This window comes from Dasypus novemcinctus, chromosome 7, assembly GCF_030445035.2.
Source record: "Dasypus novemcinctus isolate mDasNov1 chromosome 7, mDasNov1.1.hap2, whole genome shotgun sequence".
Classification (NCBI taxonomy): Eukaryota; Metazoa; Chordata; class Mammalia; order Cingulata; family Dasypodidae; genus Dasypus; species Dasypus novemcinctus.
The window spans coordinates 83,231,467-83,248,789 of NC_080679.1; the positions used below are offsets into that span (position 1 = coordinate 83,231,467).

Here is a 17,323-nt window from a genome sequence, read left to right on the forward strand (position 1 = left end):
AGCCTCTACCAGCCCTCTGAAACTGCTCTCATCACCATTGCCAGTGGTTTCCATAATGTTAAATTCAATGATCAAATCTCAGTCCTAGCTTTACATTATGCATCAGAAGTCATATATATATATATATATATTACATTATGCATCAGAAGTCATATATATATATGCATCAGAAGAATATATATATATATATTCTTCATTTGTGGCCCATCACACCACAATCTTTTGGGCTTCCTCCTATTTTGCTGATTAGGTCTTCTCTGTCTCTTTTGCTGCTCCTCTTCTTTCTTACCTCTGAAGGTGGAGAGGGTCAGGACTCAATCAAGACAAGAGGGTCAGCCTTGTATCTACTTTTACTCCATTAGTGATCTCATGCTGGTTCATGTTTTTATATTATCTACAAGCAGATGACTCCCAAATTTACCTATTCTGTTCAGACTGTTCCTCTAAAATCCATACCCCAATATCTAACTGCCTACTCGATATCTCCATTTGAATGTATAATGGAAGTTTTAAACTTGTTGTAGCCCACCTGGATTTCTGATCTTCTATTCAACACATCTAGTCATAGCTTTCACCTGTCCATTGATGGCAATTTTTTTTTAAAGATTTATTTTTTATTTATTTCTCTCCCCTTCCCCCCAATTGTCCACTCTCTGTGTTCATTTGCTGTGCGTTCTTCTGTGACCACTTCCATCCTTATCAGCGGCACCGGGAATCTGTGTTTCTTTTTGTTGCATCATCTCGTTGTGTCAGCTCTCCGTGTGTGTGGCACCATTCCTGGATAGCCTGTACTTTCTTTCACGCTGGGTGGCTCTCCTTATGGGGCGCATTCCTTGCACGTGGGGCTCTCCTACATGTGGGACACCCCTGCGTGGCACGGCACTCCTTGCGTGCATCAGCACTGTGAATGGGCCAGCTCCCCACAGGTTAAGGAGGCCCAGGGTTTGAACTGCAGACCTTCCATGTGGTAGGTGGACACTCTATCCATTGGGCCAAGTCCACTTCCCACATTGATGGCAATTTGATCTCAGTTGCTCAGTCATCTATGTCTTTTCTCTTTTTCTCACCCTTCACAACCTGCCAATAAATCTTTTTAGGACAACCATCAAAACATATTTGGGGCGGTAGACTTGGCCCAGTGGCTAGGGCGTCCATCTACCACATGGGAGGTCCGCAGTTCAAACCCCGGGCCTCCTTGACTCATGTGGAGCTGGCCCATGTGCAGTGCTGATGCATGCAAGGAGTGCCGTGCCATGCCACGCATGGTTGTCCCCCATGTAGGAGAGCCCCATGTGCAAGGAGTGTGCCCAGCGTCAGAGAAAGTGCAACCTGCCCAGGGATGGTGCCACACACATGGAGAGGTGACACAACAAGATGACACAACAAAAAGAAACACAGATTCCCATGCCGCTGACAACAACAGAAACGGACAAAGAAGACGCAGCAAATAGACACAGAGAACAGACAACCGGGGTGGGGCGGGAAAGGGGAGAGAAATAAATAAATAAATAAATAAATCTTTAAAAAAAAAAAATTTGGAATCTGATGACTTCCCTCACCTCCACTGATATCACTCTGATAAAAGCATCATATGAGGTCTTCCTTCTTCTAAGTTTTCCTCTTTACAGCCAATTTTTAACATAATAGCCAGACAAATCCTTTTAAAATCTAGGTTGGATCATGTCACCTTTCTTCTCGAAACCCTCCAATACCTGTCCCTTTCACTCAGAGTAATAAAGTCTATCATTGGCCAAAATAACCTAAGTAGGCAGGCCCCCTTAACTCCAACTTTATCACCTACAAGTCTCCTCTTAATCAGCTATTTCAGCCACTCTGGTCTCCTCACTCTTCTTTGAATATTTGGGACTCACTCCCACCTCAGGGCCTTTGCTCTGGCTGTCCCTTCTGCCCAGAACACTGTTCTCCAACTGGCCCATTGGCTACTCCTCTACTTCTTTCAACTCTTTCCTTTACTCAGTAAGCCTAATCTGTCCACATTATTTAATATTACAATCTGCTCCCTATCCTGTACTTCAGATCCCACTCACCCTGTTCTCTTTTTTCTCTATTCCTTATCACTTTCTAACCTACTATATAATATAGTGTACATTTCTGTAATAGACATATAAGATATACGTAGTACACAAACATAACATCAAGTTAATCGCTAATTGTCTCTATTCCATAACTAAAAAGTAAGCTCCTGGAGGACAGGTATTTTTATCTTTTTTGTTGTTATTGATGTGTTTGAGGCCTTATAAGAGTACCTGGCACATAATAGGAGCTCAATCAATATTACTAAACGATTTAAGTCCAACTGATTTTATTGAAACTTCATAATAAACTAAAGCCTGCTATTATAACCAACCAACTTTCATCAGAAGAACATCAACACTCTCCTGAATAGGAAGAAAATAATTGAGTTCAATGACTGAACCTGTTTATTTAAGTAGAATATGTTTATATACATATATACACACACACCTACACACAGAAACCCATATATATAAAACACTAATGCTATTGGGAAAAGCACCAAATGGTAATAGTGAGTTTTAAGAGATGTGTAAGTCCTAAGAAATTTTATGCAAAACTTTGTGTATATGGGCATTTTTCTGCAGAAAGCTTCATCAAATTCTCAAAGGCCTGGTTATCAACCCTATTACTTTCTCCATGCCATTTGTTTGCACAGAATAATCTGGTTTTAGTTTCCTGGCTGTTAAAACAAATACTATTCTGTGGGTTGACTTAACAAGAAGAATTTATTGGCTCATGATTTCAGAAGCTAGAAGACTTGCTTCCTCCTGGGATCAGTATCTCCTGGCTGGTGGTGGGCAATTTTTGGGGTTGCTTGATTTTTCCATCCCATGGCAATACATATGGTGATATCTTCTCCTTTTCCTCTCAGTTCTCTAGACTTCCAGCTTCCAGCTACTCCCCATGGCTTTTCTCTCCTTTTCCTCCCTACTCTGTAGACTTCTAGCGTCCAGCTGCTTCTCAAGCCTTTTCTTTCCGCCTGACTTTCACTCTGCTTATAAAGGACTCCAGTAAACCAGATTAAAGCCCAGTCTGATTCAGCTGGGCTGCAACTTAACTGAAGTAACATCTTGGGAGAGATCTTATTTAAAACAAATCCACACCTACCAGACAAAAAAGGTAAGCAAATTGGTGTACACAATTCAATTCACCACAGCAAGTATGAGTGTTCACCCTGAATGCTGGGTGATCAGAGAACTTGTACCTTCAATGAGTGCATAATGGAAAGGATAGAGCTGAATGCTGAGATTTTGATACCCAGTACTCAGAGGAGACTGAGCTTCAGGGAGGTGAGAGGTTTATAGTGGGATCTTGAGACAGCAGACATCGTATTTAGATTTGTGGTCTCTATAGGCAGAGATGATCCAATTCATTTTTGTATCCTAGGTATCCCAGAATGTGTGGCACCTAGATTGATTTATGTCTTATAATGTCTGGGGAGACTATGAGTTATACGTGGGAAGAAAACCTTTAGGGCAGATACCACATCCACTGTGTGGTAGGCATACCTCCAGGTTCAGGTCATTCTGAAGTAGCTGAAGACAGAGGAGAGAGGCCTTAGGAATAATTAGTGTCTTCTGGGACAGCCTCTATAGCGCTCAGGAAACCCTGAGAGCCAGAATTCTCGAAGCTTTGTGAAAAACCATCAAGTAGAGAGTAAGACAAATAGGTCTCTCCTTTATAAACTTCTATAAGCTCCAATATGTCAGTTAAACAGTAAGTAAAAGAATATCTTCTTTTGCAACTCTTCCTCATTGTCTAAAAGAACTCTATTGGTTACAGTGGATGTGACTACCTAGAAGATAACCAGGTTGGAACAGAAGCCCAGAAACTCCAGAACAGTAATTAACCTTTCAGTGGATATTCAAGTAAAACAGGTTGATGGTCTGATGGAATATAAAATACTGACTCCAAATTCTAGCAGTTAGAGCAATACAGGATATTATAATGTAGCATTTTCTTTGGAAAGGCATACTTTTGAGAGTAAACCCTGCCATAGAAAAATGTTTGCTTTTTTAAAATAAATGCAAAATGTTCCTGTGATGACATTTCCAGATGAATAAATTACACAAATTACCCAGAAACTAAATTAAAGATAAATATAGAAGCGATAAGAAACTACCAAGCACAGCAACTGAATGGTACTTTCCAGGCAGTACCAAGCAGCTAAATCTCCCCGCTAGGTCACCAGAATCTGAGTTCAGGCTTTAACGACTGAGTCTAGTAGGTAATTTAGGATACAGCCAGAGCACTATAGAGACAAATCAGCAGGGATTGCTGCAGAAAACAAAGAACTGGTGCAACAGAACTGGAAAGATCAATGAGATGTGTCCTGGAGTACAGCAGGAAGGGCTGTATAAATCTCTTAAGTTTTAGTATGCAGAGAACGGTGAGAAGGAGCTGACTTCACAGTTAAGCATTCCAAGGAGATAAGGAAGAGAATGCTTTGCCAGCTGTGTAGCAAAGGGCACTAACACAGATATTAATTATGTTTCATGTAGAATTAAAACAATTTTGAATGCAAAAGTGAAAACTTGGACATTTTGGGAAGAAAAGACTTCTAAATGGAAGACAAGTTAGTTGATAGACTTCTGTCTCAGAGGGAATATCAATTTATTCAATATTGTTTACAGTAGCGCAATTGTTAAACACTGGGCTACAAACTAAACCTAAAACTCTACCAGGACACAGAATTTAACAATAAGGACAGAGTTATTCGCTGAGCCCAGCCACTGAAGCAAATAAAATAAACAAGTTCAGCAGCCTATTCAATGTATTTTAGAGCAAAAAGAGAGAGAGAACTGGTTGCCTGCCAACACCTTGTCTCAGTGAGACAATGCCTTCTGCTATCTAGGAATAGTAATAGGTTAGAGATATAGACTGAAGAGTATTGTCATTTTTTGTTATTTCATTAGTCGATGGGCTGCAGCTCAATTATTTCAGGGATTTCATCCTTTGGATTTATTAGCACATTAATCAGCAATTCTGGAGATTCTTTTTTTTTTTCTCCACCCTGGATTTTATTGAGTAGTGGGTTACAGTAGTGTTCTGGGGCTGGCTCTCACGCACGTGGTCAGCTGAGGCCCCAGGGGGCTCTTCGCAAAGCCGGGGTGCATGCTGTGGAAGCCAGGCAGGTCAGGGCCCTGTCAGCCTGCTCAGGCCTCTGGCCGAGTACTTGTCAATGCTCATCTCCCTGGCATGATTAGGGACATGATCAGAGACACCCCGAATAGGAGCACATCTGGACGCCCACATTCTTTGCTTCCGATTCATCCATACTCCCACCCCAAAGTCAACTCTTGACCCTGTACAAAAGAGTTCCTTTACCAGGACTTCTTCCTGCAGGAAAGGTGACTTGGAAACATGGGGGATGGGAGGGGTGATAAGAGGGACACTGGCTCGTCTGGTTGCCTACAGTAACACTAGAGCAAGACCCCTGGGGCCTGGAAGAAACCGGGCCCTGCAGGTCCTCCCCTTCTTTAGGAACTAGAAGCCAGGACAGAGGCAAACTGAAACCTTTTGTCACCCTACCCACCTTCTGGCAGTCCCCAGATAATGATCGAAGGAAATAAGTTTACATTTATAATTAGAGGACAATTTCGAGAATATACACTATTTACAAGGGCCACCCCACAAGAGGCAAGGAAGGTGAGACTGCTGGGCACAGACTAGAGAGTTGCTAATTCCTTTGCACCCTTGTTTATGCTGTTCCCACCCTTCAGCTCTTGCTAGAGAAAGGAGAGGAACCAGTTGCTTCTGAGGAGCCTAAGGTGGCACAGAGACCAGCTTCCAGGACCTTGCTGCTTGCAGAAGCGCCAGTGGCGGCCAAGTCGTGACCTCAGCCTTGGCGTAACCGGAGAGGGGCGCTCAAAGGAGCAGATGGCCCCCACCTGCTGTTCTCACTAGGAGGGCTTGAGGTCCGTGAGCTTCGGGCTGCCCAGCACGTGACTGCTCCAGGGTAGCGGAGGGCTTGAGTGGTGAGGGCGAGGCCAGCTTCCTACCGCAGCTCAGGGATGAACTGCGACCAGTTGATGTTGTCAGGGCCCAGCGGGTCGTCCTCCAGGCCGGGGAAGCTGATGTCCAGCAGGATCTTGCTGAGGCTGTCATTCATTGTGTCCAGAACCAGGCCTTCCGTCAGAGAGCGATTGGCTGACAGGCCAGGGACCTGTGGCTCAGGGGAGCCTGCCTTGGGGACCTCCATGTCTGTAGAGGGACAGCTGCTGAAGGGGTCAGAGGTGGGGTCAAAGGGCTCTGAGTTGAGGAACTCTCGGGGTGAGTCGAAGAGGGGAATACTTTTCAGTGGTGTGGTGCTGAGCTCCGTCAGCCCTAAGGAGTCAGGCAGGGGGCCGAAGGCTCCCTGGGGGGTTTGTACTGGGCTGAAATCTAGCCCCCCCACTTTGGCTGGGGGTGTGAGCCTCCAGGATTCAGGGGTCATGGGGAGGACAGATTTGCTCGGGGTGGAGGAGATGGGCAGTGTCTCCTTAACGGGGGTCTTAAAAGGGCCTCCTTCCTCTTGGGAGTAGCCAGGCTGGCAGGCAGGCTGTGCTAGGAAAGGGAGCTCTGCGGCTCGCCGGGAAGTGCTGGGACCGTCGGGGTAGAGCAGCTCGGGCTCCTCCAGACAGGGAGGCTGCAGATGCTGTTTCCTGCGGGACCGGCTCATCTCCCTCTTCTCCCTTCGTTTAATCACGAGCATTTCAGAGACACACCGGGCTGGGGACTTGAGCCCACTGTAGGACTTCTTGGGCTGTGGAGTGGGAGAGTGGGATGAATCCTCCCAGGAGTGAGATGACTCATCTTTCAGAGATGACGCCGGGGAGGGCCACTCTTCCAAGGGGGGGCTCTCCACTTTGATGGGTCGCGCCAAGTGCAGCGTTTCCTCCTCCGGCTGAATCTCTTCCTCCTTGATGGACTGCACTGGAAGCAAAGGAGACAGCCCATCTCCAAGCAGGACTTTCTCCTCTTTCACTGGCCCTGCAGTGGGAAGAGGGGCTATCCTTTCCTCCGCAAGCAGCACCTTGGGGGCAATGCGGACTCGCTTGCTATGGCGGGCAAGCTCTGAGCTCATGAGTGAAGCCGCCAGGGGCAATGGCACCTTCACTGAGGGCTGCAGCACCAGTGATTGGTTCACTGGGAACTGGATGGGCACCAAGTACGAGCTGACCCGTGGTAGCAGCGGTTTCATCTTCCGGCGTGCGCCCAGTGGGAGTTCAGTTTTGATGGTCACGTTCCGGCGGAGCTCAGGAGTGGGTCGTTTCTGCTGCTTGAACACCTGGTCCAACGTCAAGTAGTGATTGGCGCTGGGGTGAATGGTCCAAAAGGAGACCTTGCCATTGGCAGACGTCTCCCGAACAAACATGTCATGGAGAGAAAGGTTGTGGCGAATGGAATTCTTCCAGCCGGGCTTGGCGATATGCTTAAAATAGGGAAAGTGGTCCTCGATCCAGGTGTAGATGTCTTTCAAGGTCATGTGCTTCTTCTCGGTGCTGTTGATGGCGAATTGTATCATGGCCATGTAAGAGTAGGGTGGCCGCTCTGACACAGAGTCCTGCCAGGATGTTGAGGCTCCCGGGGGCTCCTCAACCTTAACCTGACTCTGCTCCAGGCGACGATTCTCCTTGTCCTCCATTTCTTGTTTGATGCTGCAGGAGTCCAGTCCATCCGAACTCATCTTTCCAAGCCACTGGATGTTGGTCAAGCTGTTGTCGAGCGCGCAGCCTACAGCCTCACCAGCAGCATAGCTCTCCCATCTCTGCCCAGGAGGGGCTGCAGGCGGTCTAGGAGGATTCGTGTCCCTCGCTGCAGGCTTTGGACCCAGGGTCTCAGTTATCGCTTCTGTCTTGGCATCATTGCTGGTTTGGGCTGGAGGCTGGGATCCCGGTGGGTGAGGGGTGGTTCCCCCACAGCTGATGAGGATGAATTTGTTGGGCCCACTGCTGCCGCTTTCTTTTCCTTTGGCAGTCAATGCTGTAATGATGCTCTGGATGTTGGCATTGTTGGGGATGGCTACCACTTGGGTGTTGGGCATGGTGGGATGGTTAATAATCTTGATCCCTGCAGGAAACTTGCAAGAGTTGGGTTCCGCCACCTCCTTAGAGGCCTGCGTTTGACTAGGCTCTTCCTGGGCAGGGGGCCTCTTGGGTTCTTCCTCTGATGTGTCACCTGGGGCATTTTGAACATGAAGGGGCAGTCTCCGTCTTTTGAGAATCAGTGGCCGACGGGGGCTGGTTTTCATTATGAATCTGTGCTTTCACACTCCATTGAGAATCACAAGCAGGGACCCTCGGGCCTGCAGCGGCCGCTCCCGCTGGGATCCGGCTCCTAGGGCGGGCTCCAGGCTCCTCCAAGCTGGGGGCCTCGCGCCAGGCCCCCGGTTGGGGCCTCGCGCCAGGCCGGCCGGGTCCCCGGCGGTGTGGGAGGGGTGGGGAATCCCGGGGGATCCCGGGAGGGGAGGGGGTCCCGGGCCGGGGGCCGGGGGCCGGGGGTGGGGTCTGGAGATTCTTAAGATCAAGGATGAGGCTTCATTTCTCAATTTATTTTTATTTCCAGCATCTTTCATTTTAAGTAAAAAAAGTTCCTTACAATTTGTTCCAGCAGAGTCACTAAGAGACACTCTTAACCAAGAATCAGTTTCACAAAGACAAACAAACTGAAAAGAGCCCAGGCACAGAATTAGATTAATTTTAAAAATCTATACCATTTGTTTAACCAACAATTATGACTGTTATTGCCTACTTCTTTCTTACAGTTAGCCATCCCTCTAGTAGGCAACCCCTTGAGTATATATATAAATCCACATTAATTCACACTCAAAGGTCATATAAAGAAAGCGGTTGAAAAGAAATAAGAAAGCATCATCAAAATGCATATATTAAACATTTTTATATACATTTGTGCAAGTCACACCATAAATTAAATAGACCAAAGCCTTTGTCTTCTTGGAGATCTTAATCAAAGACATCTAGAAGGAAGTATGCAAAAATGTTTAAAAACACACAAGCATTAGGGAATAGCAACCAAATATTGCACAAAAGAGGTGAGGCTTTTATATAATGTCAGGTGAAATGTGGCTTCATTTGAGAGTGAGGGGAAAAGTGAGTGTGTACCTGATTAGGAAGAAAATCAAATAGATTAACCTTGAAAATTCAGTGTCCTAGTTGGGTAGGATGAAGAAAAAAGTGAATTCTAGTCTTTTCCTGCTTCTCTATTAAAGGGAGGCATGTTGAATTTACCTGGAAACCAGAGAGTAAAAACAGCATACTAATCTGTCAGTTTTACTGAAATACTTGGAGAAATTTCTTCAAGTAATCAAACATCATATTATGTTAGTAGAGATAGAAATATACCATGGAGTTGACTGCAAAAAGTTGCATTCATTTTAAAGAAAAAGGACAAAATCAGAGCAAATTTAAACCTCTCTTGGTTGCTTAAATGAACCCACCCCACCCCCATTATAGTTCAATTCCTAAAGCCATCTTTAGGAATATTTCTTCATCAAATTCGAAAACCCTAAAATTCATTTGGGGCTATTTTGTAGGAAGTGGCAGAAATGTTACACAGCAGTCTTTCCTTTTTGAAAATCAGCTAAGGCAGGTACCTAGTAATGGCAACAGACAAGAAATCCTTCTTAAAGGAGGCACATGTCACTAAGAAAATTTTCACAGATGGGCTGTTACATTCCAGGAAATACGTCAAGACTCAATGCAAAGAAAAGCCATTTCATTACACTATAATTAAGGGGAGGGTATCCTTCAACTGAAATCAAGGGAATAGAATCTTTCTGTTTCTGGACATGACTATGAAAAACATGAGAGAAATGTCAAGGCAAGATTCCAAGGAGAATGCCATTAAAAATGTCAATGATCTCTTTTAAGAGCAATTCCATTAAAAGACCGTATGAGATTACCCATGTCTCCTGTTCCCCAGCAGTTCTGAGGAAGAGGTAGAGTGGTGGGAGCAGTGGATACAGAACACAGAGGTAACTACTTCATGAAGAATATGGGAAGTAGAGGGCAGCTGATATAATCTGCAAAGAAAGGGATGGAAGTATCACTGGAAATTAGAATCCTGGAGCCTCAAAATGGCATGTACCACTTTTCTCCTACTAGTTTGGGGGGCGGGGTGGGGAGATGTAACACAATTAGAGGCAAGACTGTATGTGAGGTTAATAATAATACAAGAAATTAAGCAAAGCACATGGGAGTTCCAAATAGGGAGAACTTTAATTAACTGGCTTTCTCTCAGGGGTATTTGTATTTATAGACTTTCCTGTAGTATAGAATTGAAGGTTTAGTACTTTTAAGGAATTGTAGCCACCAGTGAACTGTTGGTCACTATTACTGGAGCAGTGGGCTCTTGCTAAAGATGTTAATAATAAAGATTGACTCTGTCCTCTTCCTTTATCCACAGATATTCTACTTATATTCTTTTAACCCCTCCTCAGGAGCCAAAGGGGAAGAAAAGTTCACTAGTCTCCTCAAAGAAGAAACTATCTATTCCTCACTTAGGATTTTCAGTGCATGCATACTGGGAAGATTAAAAAATGTTTTCAGAACTGAACAGATCAAAAAGAAAAATGGAAGGCAAGCAGCAGTTCTCGGTCATAAATTTCCTTACGGTGAGAGAAGGGAATGCTAGGATCAATGAGAAGAGAAGAAAATGGAAAGAGGACGGTGGAAAAAATGAAATGCCAGAGGGAAGAGGTGAAGAAGAATTAAGAGGACCCAGAAAAGAAAGTTCCGAGTGAGCAAAATAAGGACATCTCTTTTTTTGCATTTAAAAAATTGTTTACTACCTAAGAGGAGGAAAGGATTATATTCTGAATAATTGTGAATAATTCACAAGAAATGGATATAAGGGAGCAATGCATTATTTCTCATTTACGCTTATAAAACTGATATAAATATTAATTATATTAAAATTCTTTCTTTGAACTACTCATTAATATGACATTGACGTTATAGAGCAGATAAATGTAATTCATTATATATCTAGGAAGTAGGAATACTCTCATTTGGAAACTTCAAGATGAGGTTTCTGGTATAAGGGCTTTCAAGTTGCCTGTAGTTCACTTTCCGAATATCTTTACCATGTGGCCAACAAATCCCTAAAGCTGACTCAGCAAGTCTAGATTTGTAAGCTCCCTCGTCACTCGTCACTCGGTAAGTAGCTCCTTTCCCCCTTACTTTGTCCCTTTGACAAAAAATAGGAAAAAAAAAGTATGGGATTGAGTGGGTTAGTAACAGTTTGGTTTGTTAACCTTCTCTCTCTATATATTTTTGGAGGTACCGGGGCCAGGTATTGAGCTCCAGACCTTGTATGAGGTAAGCCGGCTCTCAACCACTGAGCTACACTGGCTTCCCTTCTCTCTTAACATTGGAAAAAAATGATTTATCTTCTCTCCTAGGTAAGAGAAACAAACGAGTGGAGCCAAAAACAGAGGACTGAAGTGGTGTAGTAGTTCTTTTGTAGTAGTTCACTGAGATAGAATAAAAGGAAGGAAGAGGTTTCCTGTTTGATTATTTGCTTTGTATATCCTGTATTCAACTTCTCTTTAGGGAATACTATCCATATGATACAATATGGAAATAATGGGTGTACCCAGTACAATATATGGTCTTATAGCAGATCTTAATTAATATATTAATTAATATTAATGCATAAGATTTATTCATCAATTTACTTAAAAACACAATTAAAAATCTTGTTCCCCTCAGATATTACATTTTAGTGCGTCCAACTGCCATACTTGAAGAACTACATATGATTTAAATTTCCTAATTAAGTTCTACTTTTGGAAAGATGAGGAGATTCCAAAAGTGTGCCTCTGTGGCAAAACAGGGCTCCAACAATCTTATATACATCTGTCCACTGTATTGAGCTGAAGGACTTTTCACATGTTTATGCACTCTAGAAGTTCTCAGAGTAATTTCATAAAGTGAGGTCAATCATCATCCAGAAAAAATATAAAAGTCTTAAAGACAGTCATTATCTACTTGTCACCTGATAAAACCAACATTTTAAATGATGCATAGTTTTTTTTAACAAATCAATTTTATTGATACATATTAATAAAGCATAAATCCATCCTAAGTGCGCAATCAATGATATTCGGTGTAATCACATATTTGTGAATTCATTACTTCAATCATTCTTAGAGCACTTTCATTATTCCAATAATAATAATAAACAAAAAACAAAGAACCAAAATTCATAGCCTCTCAATCTCCCTGTGTCCCCTGCTGTACATAGCTGTTGTTCTTTTTCCTTCTCTCTAGTGTATTTGTATTTATATTTTATAAAAACAGTCTTATATATGCTATATCACCCACATTGGCGTTTTACAAGAGGTTTTACTATCTCATAGAATCCCACGTTACAGTTTTTATCTTTCCTTCTAGTAATATACATTGACCTTAGACTTTTCAAGCAGTCATACCCATGCAATGGCACTACTAGTTACAAACAAAATTATATGCTTTAACAATTTCTATTCATTTCCAAAGATTTTTTACCAATTCTGCACAGATTAACCCTGAGTTTTTCATTCTCCACCCTCCTTCTATTTTCTGATGACCTATATTCTATTCTAATTATTAGTTCATAACAGTACAATCATATGGTATTTGTCCTTTTGTGTTTGACTTCTGTCACTCAACACAATGTCCTCCAGGTTCATCCATGTTGTCATATGCTTCTCTACTTCATTTCTTAGGACTGCATAATATTCCAGTCGTGTGTATATACCACAATTTGTTTATCTATTCATCAGTTGATGGACATCTGGGTTGTTTCCAATTTTGACAATTGTGAATCGTGTTGTTATGAACATCAGTGTGCATATGTCTGTGTCTCTGCTCTCAGTTCTTCTAGGTATATATCTAGCTATGGTTGCTGGATCACATGAAAAGTCTATATCCAACTTCCTTAGGAATTGCCAAACAGTCCTCCACAGTGGCTGTACCAATCTACATTCCCACCAACAGTGAATAAGCATTCCTATCTTTCCACATCCTCTCCAACATTTATAATTTTTTAATTTTTTTAATAGTGGCCAGTCTAATAGGTGTGAAATGATACCTCATTGTAGTTTTGATTTGCATTTCCCTACTGGCTAGTGATGTTGAACAATTTTCATGTTTTTTTGTTATTTATATTTCTTCTTTATATAATTGTCTTTTCAAGTCTTTTGCCCATTTTTTTATTAAGTCTTTTGACTTTTTATTGTTGAGTTGTATGATCTCTTTGTATACCATGGATATTAAACCCCTATCAGATATGTGATTGTTAAATATTTTCTCCCATTGAGTCAGCTGCCTTTTCACTCTTTTGACAAAGTCCTTTGAGGTATAAAAGAGTTCAGTTTTGAGGAGGTTCAATTTCTGTATTTTTTCTTTTGTTGTTCATGCTTTGGGTATAGGTTTAAGAAACTACCACCTACCACAAGATCTTAAAGATGGTTTCTTACATTTTCTTCTAGGAGTTTTATGGTTTCCCTTGATCCATTTTGAGTTAATTTTTGTATAAGATGTGAAATAGGGGTCTTTTGACTGTGAATATCCAGTTTTCCCAGCACCGTTTGTTGAATAGACTGTTCTGGTCCAGCTGGGTGGGCTTGACTGCCTTGTCAAAAATCACGTGACTGTAGGTGTGAGGGTCTATTTCTGAGTTTTCATTTTGGTTCCATTGGTCAATGTGTCTGTCTTTATGCCAGTACCATGCTGTTTTTACCACTGTAGCTAAGTAATATGCTTTAAAGTCCAGAAGTGAGAGTCTGCCAATTTTGTTCTTTTTTTTTTTAATCTTCTGGCTTAAAAAAGGAAGGGGCCCCTTCCCCTTCCAGATAAATCTGATAATTGGTTTTTCCATTTCTGCAAAAAAATGGCTGTTGGGATTTTTATTGGGATTGCAATGAATTTGTAAATCAGCTAGGGTAGAACTGACATCTTAACGATATTTAGTCTTCCAATATATGAATACATAATGTCTTTCCATTTATTTAAGTCTTCTTTGGTTTCTTTTAGCAATGTTTTGTAGTTTTCTGAATAAAGGCCCTTTACGTCCTCAGTTAAGTTTATTCCTAAATATTGGATTCTTTTATTTGCTATTATAAATGGATTTTTTTTCTGATTCCCTCTAAAGATTGCACATCAGTACAATATAGAAACACTATTGATTTTTGCATATAAATCTTGCATCCTGCCACTTTGCTGAATTCGTCTATTAGTTCTAATAGCTTTGATGTGGATTTTTCAGGAGGTACTAGATATAGAACCATATTATCAGTGAATAGTGAAAGTTTTATGTCTTCCTTTCCTACTTGGGTACTTTTATTTCTTTATCTAGCCTAATAGTTCTAGCTAGAACGTCTAGAACAATACTGAATAACAATGGTGACAGTGGGCATCCTTGTCTTGTTCTTGGTCTCAGCAGGAAAGCTTTCAGTCTCACTGAGTACAATGCTAGCTGTAGGTTTTCCATATACACTCTTTACCATATTGAGAAAGCTTCCTTTTATTCCTATCTCTTACGGTGTTTTTACTAAGAATGGGTGCTGTATTTTGTCAAATGTCTTTTCTGCATCAATTGAAAGGATCATGTGTTTTATTTTTCTTCTTCAATTTATCAATATGGTTTATTATTTTTGTCTTTATTTTTTTAATATTACATTAAAAAAATATGAGGTCCCCATATACCCCCCATCCTCCTCACCCCACTCCTCCTCCCATAACAACAATCTCCTCCATCATCATGAGACATTCATTGCATTTGGTGAATACATCTCAGAGCACCACTGCACCTCATGGTCAATGATCCACATCATAGTCCACATTCTACCATGTTCCACCCAGTGGGCCATGGGAGGACATACAATGTCTGGTAACTGTCCCTACAGCATCACCCAAGACAACTCCAAGTCCCAAAAACGCCTCCACATCTTATCTCTTCCTTCCATTCCCTACCCCCAGCAGCCACCATGGCCACTTTCTCTACACCAATGCCACATTTTCTTCAATTACTAATCACAATAGTTTATGAATAGATTATCAGTAAGTCCACTCTAATCCATACTCTATTCCTCCATCCTGTGGATCTCAGAATGGTTGTGTCCACTCCACATCTGTAACAAGAGGGGCTTAGATTCCATATGGATGCTGGATGCAATCTTCCTGCTTTCAGTTGTAGGCACTGTTGGCTCCATGGTGTGGTGGCTGACTTTCTTCACCTCCATGTTAGCTGAGTGGGGTAAGTCCAATAAACCAGAGTGTAGGAGCTGAAGTCCGTTGAGGCTCAGGGCCTGGCTATCACATGGTCAGTCCAGAGATTCAGGTCCCCTGGGTATATATTAAACCTCAGCACCAACTACAGTTCCGGTAAAAGTAACAGGAGAGGCTTGTGAACAAAGATCACATCTGAGTCCAGCTCCATCACACAGAAACACAAACTCCAAAGTAGAGCCAACTGACATGGCACTGAACTCCATCTGTCATGACCATAACCTGTGGGTCTCTGTAGCCCTCAGAAGAACCAATACCCGAGGTTGTATCTACTTTGTCTGTCTCTGGGACTCTGCTGAGGTGTGCATAAGGGCAACCCCTCTGATAACCTCCCGGCTCTTTTTGGAGACTCACAGCCATATAAACTCATTTGTCCTTTCCATTTCCCCATTGATTCAGGTCAAAAAGCATTTTTAACTCCTGGTATTATACGTAGATTGAGACACTCTGCTGGTCCGAGTTGACCCTTTCATTCAAGGTCATTTTCTAGTTACATCATCAACTGGTACTTGGTAGTAATCCCTCAGCACCAGGGAAGCTCATCCCCGGGAATCATGTCCCACGTTGGGGGGCAGGCAACGCATTTACATGCTGAGTTTGGCTTCAAGACTGGCCACATTTGAGCAATACAGAGGTCCTCAGGAGGGAACTCTTAGGCACCTTACAGCTCTAGGCCATGTTCTTATTTCAGGTGCACAGGCTCACAAGCATAGTCATCAGTATCAAGGGCTCATTGTTGGACCTTCCTTCTTTTTTGGTCTTTGCTGTTGCACTTGGGGGACTGTTGCTGTTCCTTTAGGGACTGTGATAGAGCTCCCCTGGCTAGGAACTCAGCACTCCCTCAGTTGTTGTTTTTAATTGTATCCACTATGAAAATATCCAAACATTTTTATGTACCCTGGATATATGCCCTGGAGAACTCCCTGCCAATCATGTGTCTCCTGTCAATAACATTCCACACCAGTATTCCTCCCCTACTATTGTTGAACCTCTCTATGATCCAAAACTTCCTGAAAAATGAAGCCCAATATATTGCCAGGTTCCATTAATAGTAAAATGGAATATAGTGATGAGTTTAAAGGTTAGATATAGAATACATATTAATTTGGAAAAATTAAGGTAAAAACAAATCGGGGTATCAAAAAATTTAAAAATGCAAAAGCTTTGTTTCTGATGTTTTGTCTTCCATCACTGCAATGTGTTGCTCTGTATGCAAATTGGCAAGGCAACTACTTACGTCTTTTCCTCAGTGTCTACGTCCTATCTTTTTCTTTGCTTTTTTCAAATTATTAAGCTTATCTTCACAAGAGTTTTAGATCACAGTAGTTCATATTTACAATGTATAGTACTCCCACATATCCAACATAAAACCCTTTCCCTTCCACAGCAATAATCTTTTTACATATTCACACTATATTTACTGAAACTGATGTACAGATATTGAGACAATAGCTTTCAAACAAGGTCAATATGGTTTATTACACTAATTGATTTTCTTGTGTTGAACCACCCTTGCATACCTGGGATAAAACCTACTTGATCGTGGTGTATAATTCTTTTAATGTGCTTTTGAATTCTATTAGCAAGTATTTTGTTGAGGATTTTTGCATCTGTATTCATTAAAGATATTGATCTCTAATTTTCTTTTTGTCATATCTTTATCTGGTTTTGGTATTAAGGTGATGTTGGATTCACAGAATGAGTTTGGTAGCATTCTTTCCTGTTCAGTTTTTTGGAAGAGCTTGAACAAGATTGGTATTAGATCGTCTTTCAATAATTGGTAGAATTCACCTGTGAAAGCCATCTGGTCCTGGGTTTTCCATCTTTGGGAGGTTTTTTATGACTGTTTCAATCTCTTCATTTGTGACTGGTTTGTTGAGGTCTTCTACTTTTTCTAGGGTCAATGTAAGTGGTTTGCATGTTTTTACATTGTCTAGTTTTTTGGCATACAGTTGTTCATAGTATCCTCTTATGATCTCTCTTATCTCTGGGGGGTCAATGGTAATGTTCCC

The 17,323-nt window shown here is 42.0% G+C and overlaps 1 protein-coding gene and 1 pseudogene across 1 annotated transcript in view; both read right to left on the reverse strand.

The window, feature by feature from the left end:
• The window catches only part of CSRNP3 (cysteine and serine rich nuclear protein 3), a 211,677-nt gene that overhangs the window by 128,553 nt on the left and 65,801 nt on the right, over positions 1-17,323 (reverse strand). The window lies entirely within an intron of this gene.
• LOC101443100 (forkhead box protein M1 pseudogene) lies at positions 6,035-8,331 on the reverse strand (annotated as a pseudogene).